The 17855-nt window shown below is 41.2% G+C and overlaps 1 long non-coding RNA gene across 1 annotated transcript; it reads right to left on the bottom strand.

Moving 5' to 3' along the window:
* Window positions 1-6414: 6414 nt before the first annotated feature.
* Window positions 6415-11551, bottom strand: LOC149459437 (uncharacterized). The gene is made up of 3 exons (XR_016313275.1): window positions 11447-11551; window positions 11243-11332; window positions 6415-6874 (listed from the first exon to the last, which is right to left on the bottom strand). It is a non-coding gene; the product is annotated as an uncharacterized LOC149459437 (long non-coding RNA).
* Window positions 11552-17855: the final 6304 nt, after the last annotated feature.

The raw sequence follows: 17855 nt of genomic DNA, 5'->3' as shown, positions 1-17855 counted from the left end.
ATATCTGATCTCTGCCCAGGGAAGCCGGAAATCACTGAAGTAGGCACCGCTACTCCAGTAATCTTTATTTGCTTCAAGTCCCTTGCTGAGTGTCGGGCCTGATGCATTGATAATATTGGAGGTCGGCTGCTCAGTACAGGTGCCATTAAGAGAATGATTTTCATTTTCTAAATGAATGAAAAACAGTCTCTGATTGGATGAGGTGGAGAGGCAGGGTGCTGACATCACACTCTGCATCACGTCCAATCAGAGGATGTTTTAAATTCATTCAAACAAGGCAATGCATTCTCTGAATGGTGCCTGTGACGAGTAGTTCACAATGTATCAGGCCCGCTTTTCAGCATGGGACAAAGAAGCAAGTGGAGATCACTGTTGAAGCAGTGTCTACTTCACTGATTTTTAGCTTCCAGGGGCATTGACCAGGTATGGCATATGCAAAGTTTGTCAACGCTATGTGAAAATATACCATGCCTAGAATTCTTCTTTAAAGTGCCAGTATTGTAGGTGACAGTAATGCTATCCTTATTCTCCAAAAATAATCCACAAACATCCACTACTTAATGTCCCTGTATTCTATCTTTCATGAAAACATTTTCTTACTGTGTTTTTCTGCCTCATTATAATGTCTTCTATGAGCTACCTAACCACTGCTGTTCCCCTTCACCGCTGTTTAGAATGAGCAGGGCAATTTAGTTGCAGTCATGTGTACTGCTCTATGCACACTACAAACCTCTAGTCCTTCCAAATAAGAGAGGGTGGCTATGTTTCTACATAGAGTGCAACCATGGAGAACGAATGTAGCCATCCTCTTCTAGGAATTCTGATCACAGCAGCAAAAAGGAGTTTAGAGGTGTGGGGAAGGCTGAGAGGGTACTTTTTGAGTTAGTTTGCACTTGAATAGTTTTCTTAACCAGAGTTTAGTGAAACTGTTTGCCTCAAGTTAAAACAGTGTGCAAATTTTAGTATGACTCATAAAGAAACTGTACACAAGTATTTTTCATGGCAGTATGGTATCCTAATACTTAATAGAATGGTTTTTTTTTTAACTTAATCGGTAATGTATAATTAAAAGATAAAACATGACCCACATGGAAGAAAAGTATATTTTAAATATATTATAAAAATATTCTTCCCAAATATATCAAATATATTTACATATATTTGAAATACTACAGTTCTGGCCATATTCAATATATATATATATATATATATATATATATATATATATATATATATACTGCATGTTGAAATGTGTTTTTATTACAAAATATATGAAAAATATTTTTTAAAATACATTTCAGATATACTGTATGTCTTTAAAAATACAAATCTACATTTTTGGAATGCATTTACAAATATACCCCCTTCTTGCCCAGGCCAATTTTCAGCGCTGTCACACTTTGAATGACAATTGCGTCATTTTTTCTTCGTTTCTGTTATAAAATTTTGTAAATAAGTGATTTTTCTCCTTCACTGATGTGCGTTAATGAGGCTGCAGTGATGGGCACTGATGAAGAAGCACTGGTAGGTGGCACTGTTGGTCATTGACAGGCATCACTGATGGGCACTGAAAGACAGCATTCATATTTGGCAACGTCAGTGTGACAGCTCGTGAGGAGAGAAATATATACATATTTCAAATATATGTCAATATATTTGGGAAGAATGTTTTTAAAATATATTTCAAATATATTTTTCTTCGTATTGGGAAAATAGATAGATTGTATACAGATGTTTGACAATTGCCCAATTATAATTGCCCAATTATTTATTTTCATGTATAAATACTGATCAGTAGATTTAAAGCTGTTTAACCAGGATAACATAAACTGTCATCTGCTCCCTAGTTCAATGGCCTTACTGCTTTATTAATGCACAATAATAACAAAACGTTTTTTCCAGCATTAACTTGTCAGTCTGAACTTCATTATACGTCCTTGATCTGACAGTAGAAAAGGGCCTTCTAAAAGTCTGGTTATATCATGTCACTGTTTAGACTATGGTGAACTTTAGTAAAATAAACAATGCCTAAATAAACATTTCAAGTCATTTTAAAGTTATCATTTTTTAAACTCTGTCATGAAAAGAGGACAATTTATTGCCCTTTTTAAAAGCTGTCCTTACATGTTAAAGACAGGATGTTACCTGTGTCCATAGTGTAAAGCTGCTGACCAGAAGTCTCTCTAATAGGGTTAATGATCTTTCACATAAACTCTTAAACTCTTAAAAATAACAAACCAGGCAATTCTGTTTCAGTCAATCAACCCTAATGAAATTAACTGACTCTAATGAAATAATACTTAAAGCAGTATTAAACTCTACAACTTCTTTACATGAATGTATTCTATTTAAAGCGGAGTTCCAGTCACACTGTAAAAAAAATAAGTCAGCAGCTACGAAAACTTGGAGGAGGGAGCAGCAGGGGATTAGTTTATCATCTTAGGTTTTGTGGGGGGGACACAGCGCTGTGACAGCATGAGGAAACTGCAGCCAATAACCAGCAAACTGTATTTATATTGGACACAGCTGGTAAAAGGGTGCTGTGATTAGCCTATTACCATGTCATGTGATCACAGAGCTTGCTGGGTACATGCCCCAGGGGGCGCATGGGTGGCGCGGTTCTGGAGGACGTCATGTGACGCACTCCCAGAACTAGACGATTGTGCTGTAGCCATCATTCGGCTATAGAGCGGTCGTCAAGTGGTTAAGGAGCCTACTTTGGAGCAATGTCCATTCCTTTTGCCCCTATATGGTGACTAAAACTGTGCTTCACATTTTCAAATATGGCCTCAGACATTGATTGTAATTGGCTAATGCTATATTCACACATATATTTGTATCACTTTTTTTCAGCGTACTCAGATTTTAGTTGCTTTTGAACCTGCTATTTGGCATTAAAGGTATTGTGCACTTTCAAAAGTCTTTGCTGTTTTAAATAGGTATTAGTGTAGTTATATTCCTTGTATTGTTTGTTTGTCTTACCTTGTAATGATGGGTTCACATATTGTGACTGCAGTTTGTAGTGTCATGGCTGATCGATTCCCATACCACAATGTATTCATCCATTTAGCCTCTCCCTATTTGCCAAAGCGAAAGACAACTACTTGTTCCAGGTGACACAGGGTCCAATCAATGCCTTGCCTTTTCTCTGTGTTGCATCACAAATGTGGGAGTGCTAATGCAGTGAAAGCATAGTTCCATAGTTTGTAAGGCTGAATATAGACACCAGTCCATCTAGATGCCCATTTAAGAGGTTTTTTTAATTATTGGTACTCCCTTCTGACACCGCCAACTGTGAATGGGAGTTCCCCCTACTTTACAGCTCTGATAGTAGAACCGCTTAGCAGGTTCTGATGCCAGGTTAAATTTTTCAACTTCATTGAGTATTCACTTGTCCTCTTAGCAAACTGTGACCGAATGGTTTTCTCCCTATGCTAGACTCACCATTGAAATATCTTTATTTTGCGATCACATCTTCTCTTAAGTGTTTTTTCTCCAGGGAGAATAAGTTTAACACTTGTAGACGTTTCTTGTATAAAAGGTCCTCCAGTCCCCTTATTAGCTTTGTTGCCCTTCTCCGGAGCTTCTCCTGCTCCAGCACATCCTTCCTGATGACTGGTTACCAAAACTGGACTGCATACTCAAAATGCTGGACCAGAGTTTTGTGTGGTAGAATTTTAAAGTTTTATCTCTTAAGCAAATACCTTTTTTAATGCATGCTAACAGTCTGTTAGCTTTGCTTGAATACAACTGTTGAACCTATCATCTACTAGGACCCCCAGACCTTTTTCCATCCTGGATTCCCCCAGAGATTCTCCCTCTAGCGAGTAACTTGTATTCATATTTTTATCCCCAAAGTGCATTACTTTACATTTTACAACATTAAACCTCATTTGCCATGTAGTTGTACATCCCTTTATTTTGAAGTCTTGTAACGTTTCTATATCCTGCTGTGAAGGTATTAGCCTGCTTAGCTTTGTATAATCTGTAAACACTGAGATTGAACTATTTATACCAAACTATATATATATCATTTATGAATAAATTAAAAAGAATTGGTCTCAGGACAGAGGCTTGGGGTGCCCCACTTACAACTCGGTCTGAGTACACACTGTTTATCTCCACTATTTTGGTGCACCCTTGTACACATCTCCTCCCTTAACTGCTCTACTGGCTCCAGTTCTAATGACTAGTTTTCATGTGCAGAATGCTAGACTCAGGGATTGTAGGATGTAGTTTCTTCACAGGAAGTGCCAGTTTTTAAACTACCGGCAAAGGTCATGCATTTACTTGTGCAGTGCTGTGTGGGATGCCTCATTATAAAACAGAATCTGAAATTGCTGACAAAGGAGTGTGAAGATTTTCTCTGTTATAGACTTGTATGTAGAGACCAACAAATGACACCATGAAACTGCATGACCAATGCACATCTTATGCAAGTGAAAAACACAGGGTGCAGGTGCAAAGGTTTATAACGCCTTTAAATGCTTTTGTATAACTTACTGTTAACTAGGATTGTAATCCCATTTTATGTATGGAGGCTGTGCTTTACCACCCTAGTTTGACATTATATTGCCCTAGCCCGACACTATACTGATCTCAGTTAAGCATTGTGTGGGGTAGAGGAGCTCTGCTGCCTGTGCCCAGGTTGTGTGCAGTGGAGGGATGGGAAGAGGATCTGTGCCCCTGTCCTCTGCCTCCTGACATTTGTTACTGCACCCCCACATCTCCGACAGGCTAGATCCAGCCCTGATGGGCCCCCCTCCCAAGTTAGAGCAGTCAGAAAAAAAAATTAAAAATAATTAATTAAGTGTAACAGGTTGTGGGCTTAAAGGAAGTAGAAATCCCTCTGCCAATTCACTTTTTTAATTTGTAATAGATGTGATGCCATGTAAAGAGTTTAAGAAAACTCTTTTGGACTTTGCAGTGGATTAGTGGAGATTTTTTTTTTCTTTTACACCGACTTCACCATAACCTGTGTAGTTGTACTTTCTTTTGCTCCTCAAACATTACTCCAAGTGAGGCATTTTTCCATACGCTGCTCTGATGATGGCCAAAAACTCTGAAACTACTGTATGCAGTATGCACTTTTCTATAAACTAGCAGATTTACAGTAGGAACAGGGGCATAAAGGAATTAATTGTATAGTCGAATTATTAACTGGCTACACTCTACCTAGAAGGCCACAAAATATATTTTATTATTATTATTATACAGGATTTATATAGCACCAACAGTTTGCTCAGCGCTTTATTTTATAACCCTGCTGGTAATTTTTATTAGGCTAGATAGATTTGGCAAGATTGGACATCAGTGGTGTACTCAGCACATCTTGCACCTGGGGCTGTTCATTTTTTTTACACCCTCCCTTCCCATCCAAATGGTAGGAAAAAATATAGTGGCACACTGCACATGCCACACCATACTGTGGGCATGGTCAAATCACCATCTTTAGACCATTTCCTCCACAGTACAACTCTTTACTAACATCCTAACCCCCCCCCTCCAAGTCTTCCCCTTTGGTGCAGACCCCCCAAAACAAAGCTCTCAGTACAGACACCCCAACCAGCAGAGACCAACTCCTCCCCTACACAGACCCCTCAAGCACAGATTGACAACCCCATCACAAACCCCTCAATACAGATGGACTCCCCAGCACAGACCCCTTAATACAGGTCCCTCTAGCACAGACTAACCCCCCAACACAGACCAATATCCCCAGAGCAGACTGACTCCCCCCAACACAGACATCTCTGCCCAGACTGACTCCCCCAGCACACATCCTTACAGATGGAATTTCCAGCACAGACCTCTTTGTGCAGACTGACCCCCCCCCCCAAGGACAGACCAAACCCCTGCAACATAGACTGATATCCTCATCACAGATTGAGACCTCCAAGACAGACCCCAGACCCCTCAGCAGACAGTGACCTACCCCCCACACCACAGACCCCTCAATACAGACTGACCACACTAACATTCTTAAATTCCACATACAGATGCCACCCTTCATATACAGATTCCTCAATATAGAGCTCTTAACTACCCCCCCCCCCCCAGGACAACTCCCACACACTTACTGCTCAGAGCGGCAGCATTCTATTGTGAATCGGTAGGTGGCTTTATACAGGGGAGGGTGACGTGAATCACTTCACTTCTCCCTCCTGCCCAGCACTGCAGGTTCTGTTGCAAGCTGTTGCTATGAGTGTAGAGTGTAGTGCAGGGAGCTTTAGCATTCTCTAGCAAAACTGAGATCTAAGTTGCAGGCAGTACCCAATCCAGGCCGCACCCCCCCCCCCCCCCCAGGTATGCCACTGTTCTTAAAAAAACAGATTTCAACTATATCTGAGCACCAAAAACAGAAAACACCATTTTATTCTTTTTTTTAATATTCAAAGTAAATTCACCCATCTATCCTTGTCTCCATGCTTTATTTTGCAGAGAAATCACTTTGAAGAACAGCTCTCTAGTTTTTATAGCCAGACATCTTGAGTAAGGACAGATTATTATTATTACAGGTACTTATATAGTGCTCTCAATTTATGCAGCGCTTTACATATATATATAGTACAATCGCATCAGTCCCTAACCCTCAAGGGGTGTACAATCTAAGGTCTCTAACTCCCATTCATGCATACACATACTAGGGTCAATTTATATAGGAGCCAATTAACCTACCAGCATGTCTTTGGAGCCACACAGGCACAGGGAGAACATGCAAACTTCATGCAGGTGGTTCCATGGTTGGGAATTGAACAGGCAACTCTTCTGCTGCCAGGTGGAAGTGCTAACCATTTAGCCACTGTGCTGCCCCTTGACAGATGAGTCATGTTGCATTAGTTTAGCTGAGAAAGCCCCTTCTCCCCTCTTCCAGCTGAAAGAAAAATACCCATGAAGACTCCTGGCATGTAGGACATCATTTTGGCCTAAACCAGAAAATAGGAAACTGAAGAAATGTAAACAATGTTTAAAACAAGTAAATATACCTACATTATCTCACAGAAGTACAACCCTCACATTTTTGTAAATATTTTATTATATCTTTTCATGTGACAACACTGAAGAAATGACACTTTGCTACAATGTAAAGTAGTGAGTATACAGCTTGTATAACAGTGTAAATTTGCTGTCCCCTCAAAATAACTCAACACACAGTCATTAATGTCTAAACCACTGGCAACAAAAGCGAGTACACCCTTAAGTGAAAATGTCCAAATTGGGCCCAATTAGCCATTTTACCTCCCCGGTGTCATGTGACTCATTAGTGTTACAAGGTCTCAGGAGTGAAAGGGGAGCAGGTGTGTTAAACTTGGTGTTATCGCTCTCACGCTTTCATACTGGTCACTGGAAGTTCAACATGGCACCTCATGGCAAATAACTCTCTGAGGATCTGCAAAAAAGAATTGTTACTTTACATAAAGATTGCCTAGGCTATAAGAAGACTGCCAAGACCCTGAAACTGAGCTGCAGCACGGTGGCCAAGACCATACAGCAGTTTAACAGGACAGGTTTCACTCAGAACAGGCCTCACCATGGTTGACCAAAGAAGTTGAGTGCAAGTGCATCATATCCAGAGGTTGTCTTTGGGAAATAGACTTATGTGTGCTGCCAGCATTGCTGAAGAGGTTGAAGTGGTGGGGGGTCAGCCTGTCAGTGCTCAGACCATACGCCGCATACTGCCTCAAACTGGTCTGCATGGCTCTCATCCCAGAAGGAAGCCTCTTCCAAAGATGATGCACAAGAAAGCCCACAGTTTGCTGAAGACAAGCAGATTAGGACATGGATTACTGAAACTATGTCCTGTGGTCTGATGAGACCAAGATAAACTTATTTGGTTCAGATGGTGTCAAACGTGTGTGGCGGCAACCAGGTGAGGACTACAAAGACAAGTGTGTCTTGCCTATAGTCATGGTGGTGGGAGTGTCATGATCTGGGTTGCATGAGTGGTGCCGGCACTGGGGAGCTACAGTTCATCGAGGGAACCATGAATTCCAACATGTACTGTTACATACTGAAGCAGAGCATGATCACCTCGCTTTGGAGACTGGGCCATAGGGCAGTATTCCAACAAACGACACCAAACACACCTCCAAGACGACCACTGCCTTGCTAAGGAAGCTGAGTGTAAAGGTGATGGACTGGCCAAGCATATCTCCAGACCAAAACCCTATTGATAATCTGTGGGGCATACTCAAACGGAAGGTGGAGGAGTGCAAGGTTTTTAACATCCACCAGCTCTGTGATGTCGTCATGGAGGAGTGGAAGAGAACTCCAGTGGCAACCTGTGAAGCTCTGGTGGGCTCCATGCCCAAGAAGGTTAAGGCAGTGCTGGAAAATAATGGTGGCCACACAAAATATTGACACTTTGGGCCCAATTTGGACATTTTCACTTAGGAGTGTACTCACTTTTGTTGCCAGCGGTTTAGTCACTAATGGCTGTGTGTTGAGTTATTTTGAGGGAACAGCAAATTTACACTGTTATACAAGCTGTACACTCACTGCTTTACATTGTAGCAAAGTGTCATTTCTTCAGTGTTGTCACATGAAAAGATATAATAAAATATTTACAAAAATGTGAGGGGTTTACTCACTTCTGTGAGATACTATACCTATCTATTTACTAAGCATAAGGAATAAAAATAGTTTATGTTGACTGAGAGCGTTTAGTTCCACTTTAATGTAAAGTTCATGAGATTGGCTATATATTCAACTTTATAATGCAGGGGCATTGATAGAATTTTCATTACTTGCCTACCAGACACTTTTACCCCCTTTGTGCCCAGGCCAATTTTCAGCTTTCAGTGCTATTGCACTTTGAATAACAATTGCGCAGTCATGCAGCTCTGTACCCATAAGATTGCTATCATTTTCTCACACAAATAGAGCTTTCTTTTGGTGGTATTTAATTATAAACAAGAAAAGAGCAAAAAATGTGAAAACAAATTCTCTTTGTTTATATTATAAAATTTTGCAAACAGTTACTTTTTCTCCTTCACTGATGTGTATTGATGAGGCTGCCCTGATAGGCAGCACTCATGGGCACTGATAGGCTGCACTGATGAGGTGGCACTGATTTAGCAGCACTGGTGGGCATTGATGAGGAGGCACTGATGATGCTGCACTGATAGGGAGCACTGATGGGCACTGACAGGCGGCATTGATGGGCACTGATGGGTGGCACTGACCAGTGGCACTGCTGGGTGGCACTGCTGGGCACTGATAGGCGCAACTGCTGGACAGCACTGATGGGTGCACTGCTGGGCACTGATGGGCGGTACTGAGGATCAGGGCACTGATCATCAGTGCCCTGAGGATCAGTGCGGGTGTCGTCTGACATTTGCTGGTTATCGGAAATACTTACGCTGAAAGTGCTGCGATAACTGGCAACTGTATTTACTCTGTGATCTGCTGTGTCATTGGACACAGCTGATCATGTGGTAAAAGGTAACTGTGGTTGGCCTTTTACCTAGTCACGTCATCAGCTATGTCCGTAGGACACAGCGATCACTGACAGTGCGAGGTGCGTGCCACTGGGGGTGTGTTCTGGGAAGATGTCTTATGACGCCCTCCCAGTTCTGGACAACCATGCTGTAGCTGTCATTCGGCTATAGTATGGTTGTAAAGTGGTTAAAAGACCTGGGGCACCTTTGGGCAAATAAGGAAAGTAATGAAACAGCGTATGTAGTGAACCGTTGCAAATGGTGGGTGTGGACAAATTGTGCTAACAGTAGGATTGGTTTAAACAGGCATGAATAAATAAAACCTAAGTATAGACATTTGACCCATAAAATAAGCAAAAGTCTCAGAGACACATACAAACCTTAGCACAATTATTTTTAACAAAGGAAGTTCTTCCATGGCAATGCTTTTCTGCACACTGAAATTACACAGAGAGCTAATACTTTGTCTTAACCTACCTTAAAGAAGAACTTTATGTAAATGGCCACAAATTGCTTACTAATCAGCAACTGTGAATTACAAGTTTGTACTGTACAACATGATGTTACATAGTTAATCTGGTTGATAAAAAAACACTAGTACATCATCCATCTAGTGCAACTACAGAAAAAAAAAAAAGCACACCACACACAAAGAGAAACCTTCCATATACACTATCCTATATACAGTTGATCCAGAGGAAGGCAAAAAAACCCCAGTAAAGCATGATCCAATATGCTTCAGAGGGGGAAAAAATTCCTTCCTGATCCCCCAAGAAGCAATCGGATATTCGGATATTGGATGTATATAGTGCAGACTGCAAGGGTCAGTAGTGCACTGCCTAACACACAGATCTTGGAAGTTAGGAATGTGTAACAGAGTGCAGAGTCAGAAGAACAATGTATATAACACACATGGTGTAAGGGGTTCCTAGTGCACAGAGTGCAGAGATCAGAACTATGTAATGCACAGAAAGCAGGGGTCAGGAGTATGTAACGCACAGAGCACATGGGTCAGGAATGTGTAATGCACATAATACAGGGACCAGGGGAGTGCAAAAATCACCCAGGCAAAACTCTCCCCCTTCCCCCTCAGCAAAAAGCCCTCTCCCTCAACCCCCCCTTTTCCACAGAAAATTCATGACCAGCACAAACTCCCACCCAATAAAAAATCATCCCCATCAGCACAAATTCCCTCTCCAAGCCAAAGTTCTCCCCAAGAAAAAATTTCAATTTCCTCCCAGTACACTTTGCCTTTCTGCTCAAATCCTCCCTCCCAGCAAAAATATTCACCCCCCCCAGCCCAAATTCCCCCACCCAGATAGCATCTCCTCTTAAGACTAATCAGCTTAATACTTATTGCCCAGAACTCTCCAGGCCTTAAATTCAGTGGTGTGAGTGAAGGGATTCTTCTCAGAAAGAGTCCGAGGAAGTTTCTGTTGGCCATACATCACCCTGACAGGTAGTGGGGCATAGACAGTTGCTCTGCTGCAGTGACAGGCAGTTAGTTTCAGCAACAAGGGCCCCCAGCAGGTGCAGGACACATACCTGGTTGCCTGGCACTAGTGATGTCCATGCTGCACCTTTATATGAACATCCCTCCAAGTGTCCCCTGCCCCTTAGATAGTATTATAAAAAAAAAAAATCAGACGTTCAGTTATGTATATATTGTCAGTTTATGGTAACCTATTCCTTGTGAAATATTTTAGTGATGTAACAGGTGAATAGAACTTCTAATTATAAGATTACATTTAGATATTTTTCAATTCAATTTATCCCTGCTAAGGTTATACATACAACTGTACCTTAGTTTGAGATTAAAAAGTTTCTTATCCCAGCTGGCAATTGTTGGATGTAGGATGGATGTAGAATATAGAAATATCTTGGCAGGATACCTTTAGAAAGAGAAAAACAAAAGAAATTAGAAAATAATAATTTCCTCGGAGCAATAAAAAGTACACCATTTACCCATAATAAAATAATTTCTAACACAGCTTCAGAGGACATACTTTTATAACCTTCTCAAGGTGATTTCGAGTCACCCTGCAGCTGGCAGTTCTTAGGGTGTTTTTGTTGCATAATGTTTGCATAGTTCCACTATATATAGATGTAGGAAGATGAACTCAGAAAGACCAGTCCAGGCATGCAGAAGACAGAAAATTCTGAAATAAGGTAAATTACTTACTATGCATGTGTCAAATTGTGTTTGTTGGAATAGTTATGTTCCTCACAGATTATCTTTAAACCTATACTACCTTTTAAAGACCTATATTTTAAGTATCTCATATATTAAAGGCCTGCATTTTAGGTATTACACAGTAAACACCTTTTCTAACATTTGGGAAAAAAACAATTATTGGGAAAAAAAACAATTATTAGGAAAACCCATTTTGGATGATCAATTTTCTTTCTGAGATCATTCAGCATTTGTCCACAGACATGTAGATGTTTCCTGATCTGTTGGTAATGGATGAAATGATTATTTATTTTTAGTGCTTGCATATGGGAGCTGTCAGTTTTTGCCATGAAACTGTTAAAGTTTGGCTTCTCTGCTTCAGGCAGAGGATAAGTCTGTTGTTGTAGAGTTAACTTCAGCATTAGGAATTAGGCAAGGGATAAGTTCACGTAAGATGAGGAATCCAGGGGGGATAATTTAAAGTGTTACTAAACCCACAACAGTCAGTCTGTATATGCAGTAAAGCATGCTTGTTATACTCATTGTGGAACCTAAGGGGTTAAACATCTACATTGTGTAAAAATGCCATTTGATTTTGTTTTCTCTGCCCCTCTTCTTGTTCAAATGTCCACATCTTATCTCCTGATAGGACAGACTGTACCCGTAACCAACATGCACATGCTCAGTTTAGTGTGTATTGCTAGAGACGTTGTTTTTTTTTTCTTTGCACATGATCAGCACAGGGCCAATCAGCACTTTTCAGACAGAGGTCAGATGTTTTGCATCCTGCTAGAGCAGAAAGAAAACTCCTCCTACAAGCTTTAACCAGTGCTGTGCAGAACACTAACAGAAGACACAAGCTCTAACTGCTGATGAGAAAAGATATTTAGCAGTTTATATTTACTACAATAATTGCATTTCCATGTTCCGTGTACTGTGGGAGACCAGATACAGTGAATGAATGGTCCTGGGTTTAGTAACACTTTACGTTTGGTGAAAATTACATTTTAAAACTTAAATTTAGATTTCTGTTGAATAGCTAAGGTAAAGGTTAAATGTCAGTACCATGTTAAAGTGATTGTAATTTCTCACCTTGAAAAACAACACATTCAGTTTAACCACTTTCCCTCCTGAGGATTTACCCCCCCCCCCCCCCCCTTCATGACCAGGCCATTTTTTGTGTTATGGCGCTGTGTTACTTTAACTGACAATTGCGCGGCCGTGCAACGCTGCACCCAAATGAAATGTATGTCCTTTTTTTCCACGACTTGAGCTTTCTTTTGTTGGTATTTGATTGCCTGTACGTTTTTTCTTTTTTGCACTATAAGCAAAAAAGTCCGACAATTTTGAGAAAAAAAACAATATTTTGGACTTTTTGCAATTAAACATGTCCATTAAAAAAAATTTTAAAAATCAAATTTTGTCATAAATGTAAGCCAAAATGTATTCTGCTACATGTCTTTGTAAAAAAAAAATCCCAATACGTGTAAATTAATTGGTTTACGTGAAAGTTATAGCGTTTACAAATGGCGGTAGATAATTTTTTTTTCTACTAGTAAATAGTGGGACTATGGCAGACATTCTGACACGGGGGGGGGAACTAACTTGGTGTCACTGAGACCCCAGTGACACCAATACAGTGATCAGTGCTGAAAAAAAAACACTGACACTGTACTAATGGCAATGGGCAGGAAGGGGTTAATGTGAGGGGCAATCAAAGGGTTAACTGTGTGCTGGGAGTGTTCTACTGGGGGGTGGGGGGGTGTTCTTCACTGTAAGCACCTTGATCGGGATGGCTGTACTGTGGACAGCCATCCCGAGCAGTGTGCTTGAGCTGACAAGTAAACAAAACAATCTTCCTCCCCGTTGGAGATGCTCGGTAATCGGAACACCAGGGATGTCACACAAACCATCAAATAATTGAAAAAAGGCCAAATAGGCACTGATAGGCAGCACTGATGGGCACTGATAGGCTGCACTGATGAGGCGGCACTGGTGGGTATTGATGAGAAATAATTGAAAAAAGGCCAAATAGGCACTGATAGGCAGCACTGATGGGCACTGATAGGCTGCACTGATGAGGCGGCACTGGTGGGTATTGATGAGGAGGCACTCATGCTGCTGCACTGATATGCAGCACTGATGGGCACTGATAGGCACTGATGGGTGGCCCTGCTGGACACTGAAAGGTGGCACTGCTGGGCACTTTTGTGGCTGCCCTGATTATCAATGCAGATGTCCTCTGTGGCACTTGCTGGTTATTGGCAGTATTTCCCTCACGCTGTGACAGCGTGAGGAAAGTGCTGCTGATAACCGGCAACTGTATTTACTTTTGTGATCAGCTGTGTCATTGGACACCGCTGATCACGTGGTAAAAGAGCGCTGTGATTGGCCTTTTACCTTGACTTGTGATCAACTGTGTCCAGAGGACATAACGATCATAGACAGCACTGGGTGCACACCGCTGTGGGTGGGTGTGTGTGTGGGGGGTGCATTCTGGAAGGAAATCATATGACGCCCTCCCTGAACTGGACAACTAAGCTGTACCCATCATTCAGCTATAGCCTGGTTGTCAAGTGGTTAAGGAAAAGGGTTGGGACGGGGCAATTGCTTTTAGCAGCTGAACCAGAGGACCTGAGGTCCAAAAGTTATGTTTTTATATTGGTTATGTTAAGGTTGAAGGTTATTGTTAAAGGTTTGGGTAGGAGATGTTATGTTGTTAACTTTCTGGTAGGAGCAGGGGCAGACTGACAACTAATGGGGCCCCCGGGCAATAGTGGATCATGGGGCCCCTGTGTCCTTGCCCAAACTCAAAAAAGCCTATGAAAGAGGTACCAGGGGCATCTCATGGGGCCCCCTACTGACCCCGGGCCCTCGGGTAATGCCCGAGTTTCCAAATGGTCAGTCCGCCCCTGGATAGGAGAGGTTATGTGCCAAAAAACAACCAGTGAAGGTGACTATTATTTATTCTTCGTGGGTGTCTGTGTGGAAAGCAGTTTTACATACTTACAGAAAAGAGCTAGCTACACCAGTGCTCCTTCTGTTTGTGTTTCTGCTTTGTCATTCATATGATTCCCTTAATACTACCTGAAATATTGCTTATCGTTTAACTTTATTTTTTATGGTAAGGGCTTAAAAAACAAATGTTAAGCTATTTTTTTTCTTTCATGTCAAGTAAAATAAATATTTTGCATATCAGTATTTCCTGTTTCCATCTGTTGCATCTGTTTTGCTGAAAAAAAGATACATTGTTTACAGCAGTCAATAGCTCCAGCTTAAATTTCAATACAGAACTAAATGAATAGGAACTCTCTCTCTGCCATACTATTTAGAGGTTGTCTTACCACATATCATTCAGAGTGAGAGAACATGAAACAGCCTCTGTTGTGTTCTCACAAAAAAAAGTAATACTATATTATTCCAGTGTAAAGAGTGCACCTTATATTAATTGCTTATTTGTAAAACAAAGATTGTATATAGACAGCAAAAATCTAGCAAAAATCCTATACACAAACAATACCTAAAACCATGGCTTTATTTCTCATAAATTAGGTGCAGGAACGCCCCCTTTCTGAGTCACCCCTTGTCTCCGCCCCCTACCCAGCCATCTCTGAGCATCATTCCTTGCCCCTAAACACCTCCCAGTTCCACCCTTTAGGAGAATACAAAACCAAGGATTATTTTGTGGTGCTAAGTAATTTGTATGGAGTTTGTTAATGATAACAAGAAAAGCAGTAAAATAGATCCCTGTAGCCAGAAAGACCCCACAGCAACAATAGATCCATGCAGCAACAATAGATCCCCTCCAACAACAATGGACCAACCACAACAAAATACCCACAGCAACAATAGAACCCCTGCAGCAACAGCAGATCTCCCTGCAGCCAGCACCAATAGACCCTACAGCAGCCAGCAACAATAGACCCCTCTCTTAACAGTAGATCCCTCCCAACAGCAACTGAGCCCCAGAAATATAAGACCTACCCCCAGCAACAATATATCCCCTACCAGCAACAATAGACCTCCCCAGCAACAACACACCCCTGCATAAAAATAGATCCCCTCCAGTGAAAATAGATCCCTCCAGCACATCGCAGCAACCCCTGCCATTACATACAGGTGAAACTCGAAAATTAGAATATCGTGCAAAAGTTCATTTATTTCAGTAATGCAACTTAAAAGGTGAAACTAATATATGAGATAGACTCATTACATGCAAAGCAAGATAGTTCAAGCTGTGATTTGTCATAATTGTGATGATTATGGCTTACAGCTCATGAAAACCCCAAATCCACAATCTCAGAAAATTAGAATATTACATGCAATCAATAAAATAAGGATTGTAAATAGAACAATATCGGACCTCTGAAAAGTATAAGCATGCATATGTACTCAGTACTTGGTTTGGGCCCCTTTTGCAGCTATTACTGCCCCAATGCGGCGTGGCATGAAAGCTATCAGCCTGTGGCACTGCTGAGGTGTTATGGAAGACCAGGATGCTTCAATAGCGGCCTTCAGCTCTTCTGCATTGTTCGGTCTCATGTCTCTCATCTTTCTCTTGGCAATGCCCCATAGATTCTCTATAGGGTTCAGGTCAGGCGAGTTTGCTGGCCAATCAAGCACAGTAATCCCAAGATCATTGAACCAGGTTTTGTGTGGGCAGGTGCCATGTCCTGCTGGAAAATGAAGTCAGCATCCCCATAAAGCTCGTCTGCGGAAGGAAGCATGAAGTGCTCCAAAATCTCCTGGTAGACGGCTGCGTTGACCCTGGACTTAATGAAGCACAGTGGACCAACACCAGCAGATGACATGGCTCCCCAAATCAACACAGACTGTGGAAACTTCACACTGGACTTCAAGCATCTTGCAGTGTGTGCCTCTCCATTCTTCCTCCATACTCTGGGTCCTTGGTTTCCAAATGAGATGCAAAAGTTGCTCTCATCAGAAAAGAGGACTTTGGACCACTGAGCAACAGACCACGTCTGTTTTTCTTTAGCCCAGGTAAGACGCTTCTGACGTTGTTTGTTGTTCAGGAGCGGCTTGACAAGAGGAATGCGACATTTGAAGCCCATGTCCGGGATCCGTCTAGCGTGGTGGCTCTTGATGCACTGACTCCAGCCTCAGTCCACTCCTTGTGAAAGTCCCCAACACTTTTGAATGACCTTTTCCTGACAATCCTCTCCAGGCTGCGGTCATCCCTGCTGCTTGCGCACCTTTTTCTTCCACACTTTTCCATTCCACATAACTTTCTATTAATGTGCTTTGATACAGCACTTTGGGAACATCCAACTTCTTTTGCAATTACCTTTTGAGGCTTTCGCTCCTTATGGAGGGTGTCAATGATGGTTTTCTGCACAACTGTCAGGTCAGCAGTCTTTCCCATGATTGTGATTCCTACTGAACCAGACTGAGAGACAATTTAAAGGCTCAGGAACCCTTTGCAGGTGTTATGGCTTAATTAGCTGATTAGAGTGGGACACTTTGAGCCTAGAATATTGCACCTTTCCACAATATTCTAATTTTCTGAGATTGTGGATTTGGGGTTTTCATGAGCTGTAAGCCATAATCATCACAATTATGACAAATCCCGGCTTGAACTATCTTGCTTTGCATGTAATGAGTCTATCTCATATATTAGTTTCACCTTTTAAGTTGCATTACTGAAATAAATGAACTTTTGCATGATATTCTAATTTTTTGAGTTTCACCTGTACATTCAATGCTGGAGCATTCCTGCTGAAAAAAAAGCCCCGCCTAAAACCATTACTGTTTTTTTTTTACCAGAAGGAGAATTGTTTTCAACTCCTTTTCTTCAGAATGACCAGGTGATATGTTCTATGAGAACCTGTGCATAAAGATTAGTCACTAAGTCTAAGGTGAGCTTTACATAATGATTAGGAGTATGAAGATAACACCCATATGACCAAGTTCAGTGGCAGAAATAACATGTTGTGGACTGTTAGAAGATGTGTTTTCTGAGGACATTACACACCTTGGCACATTCCTGAGTTTTATATAGGATCAATTTTCATCATGTTAAGGTAAAGCTATTCTTCCAGGTATATTGAAAAAAATAGAAGAATTTTATTATAGTGTCTTATTTATAAATGGGGACTTAAAAACAATAAGCCACCAGCTCTACCATAAAAAAATTCCCAAAAAATGTAATTGTGTTTTATAAACAAAATGAGTTCTATTTGCAGCTCTGTAAATGATCATGCTTACCACATGTTTTGACTTGT

The sequence above is a fragment of the Staurois parvus genome, unplaced genomic scaffold (assembly GCF_062004578.1).
Source record: "Staurois parvus isolate SC_StPar_1 unplaced genomic scaffold, SC_StPar_1.0 ptg000261l, whole genome shotgun sequence".
NCBI lineage: Eukaryota > Metazoa > Chordata > Amphibia > Anura > Ranidae > Staurois > Staurois parvus.
The sequence above is the reverse complement of the archived record's forward strand: the minus strand, read 5'-3'. Positions and strand labels throughout refer to the sequence as shown.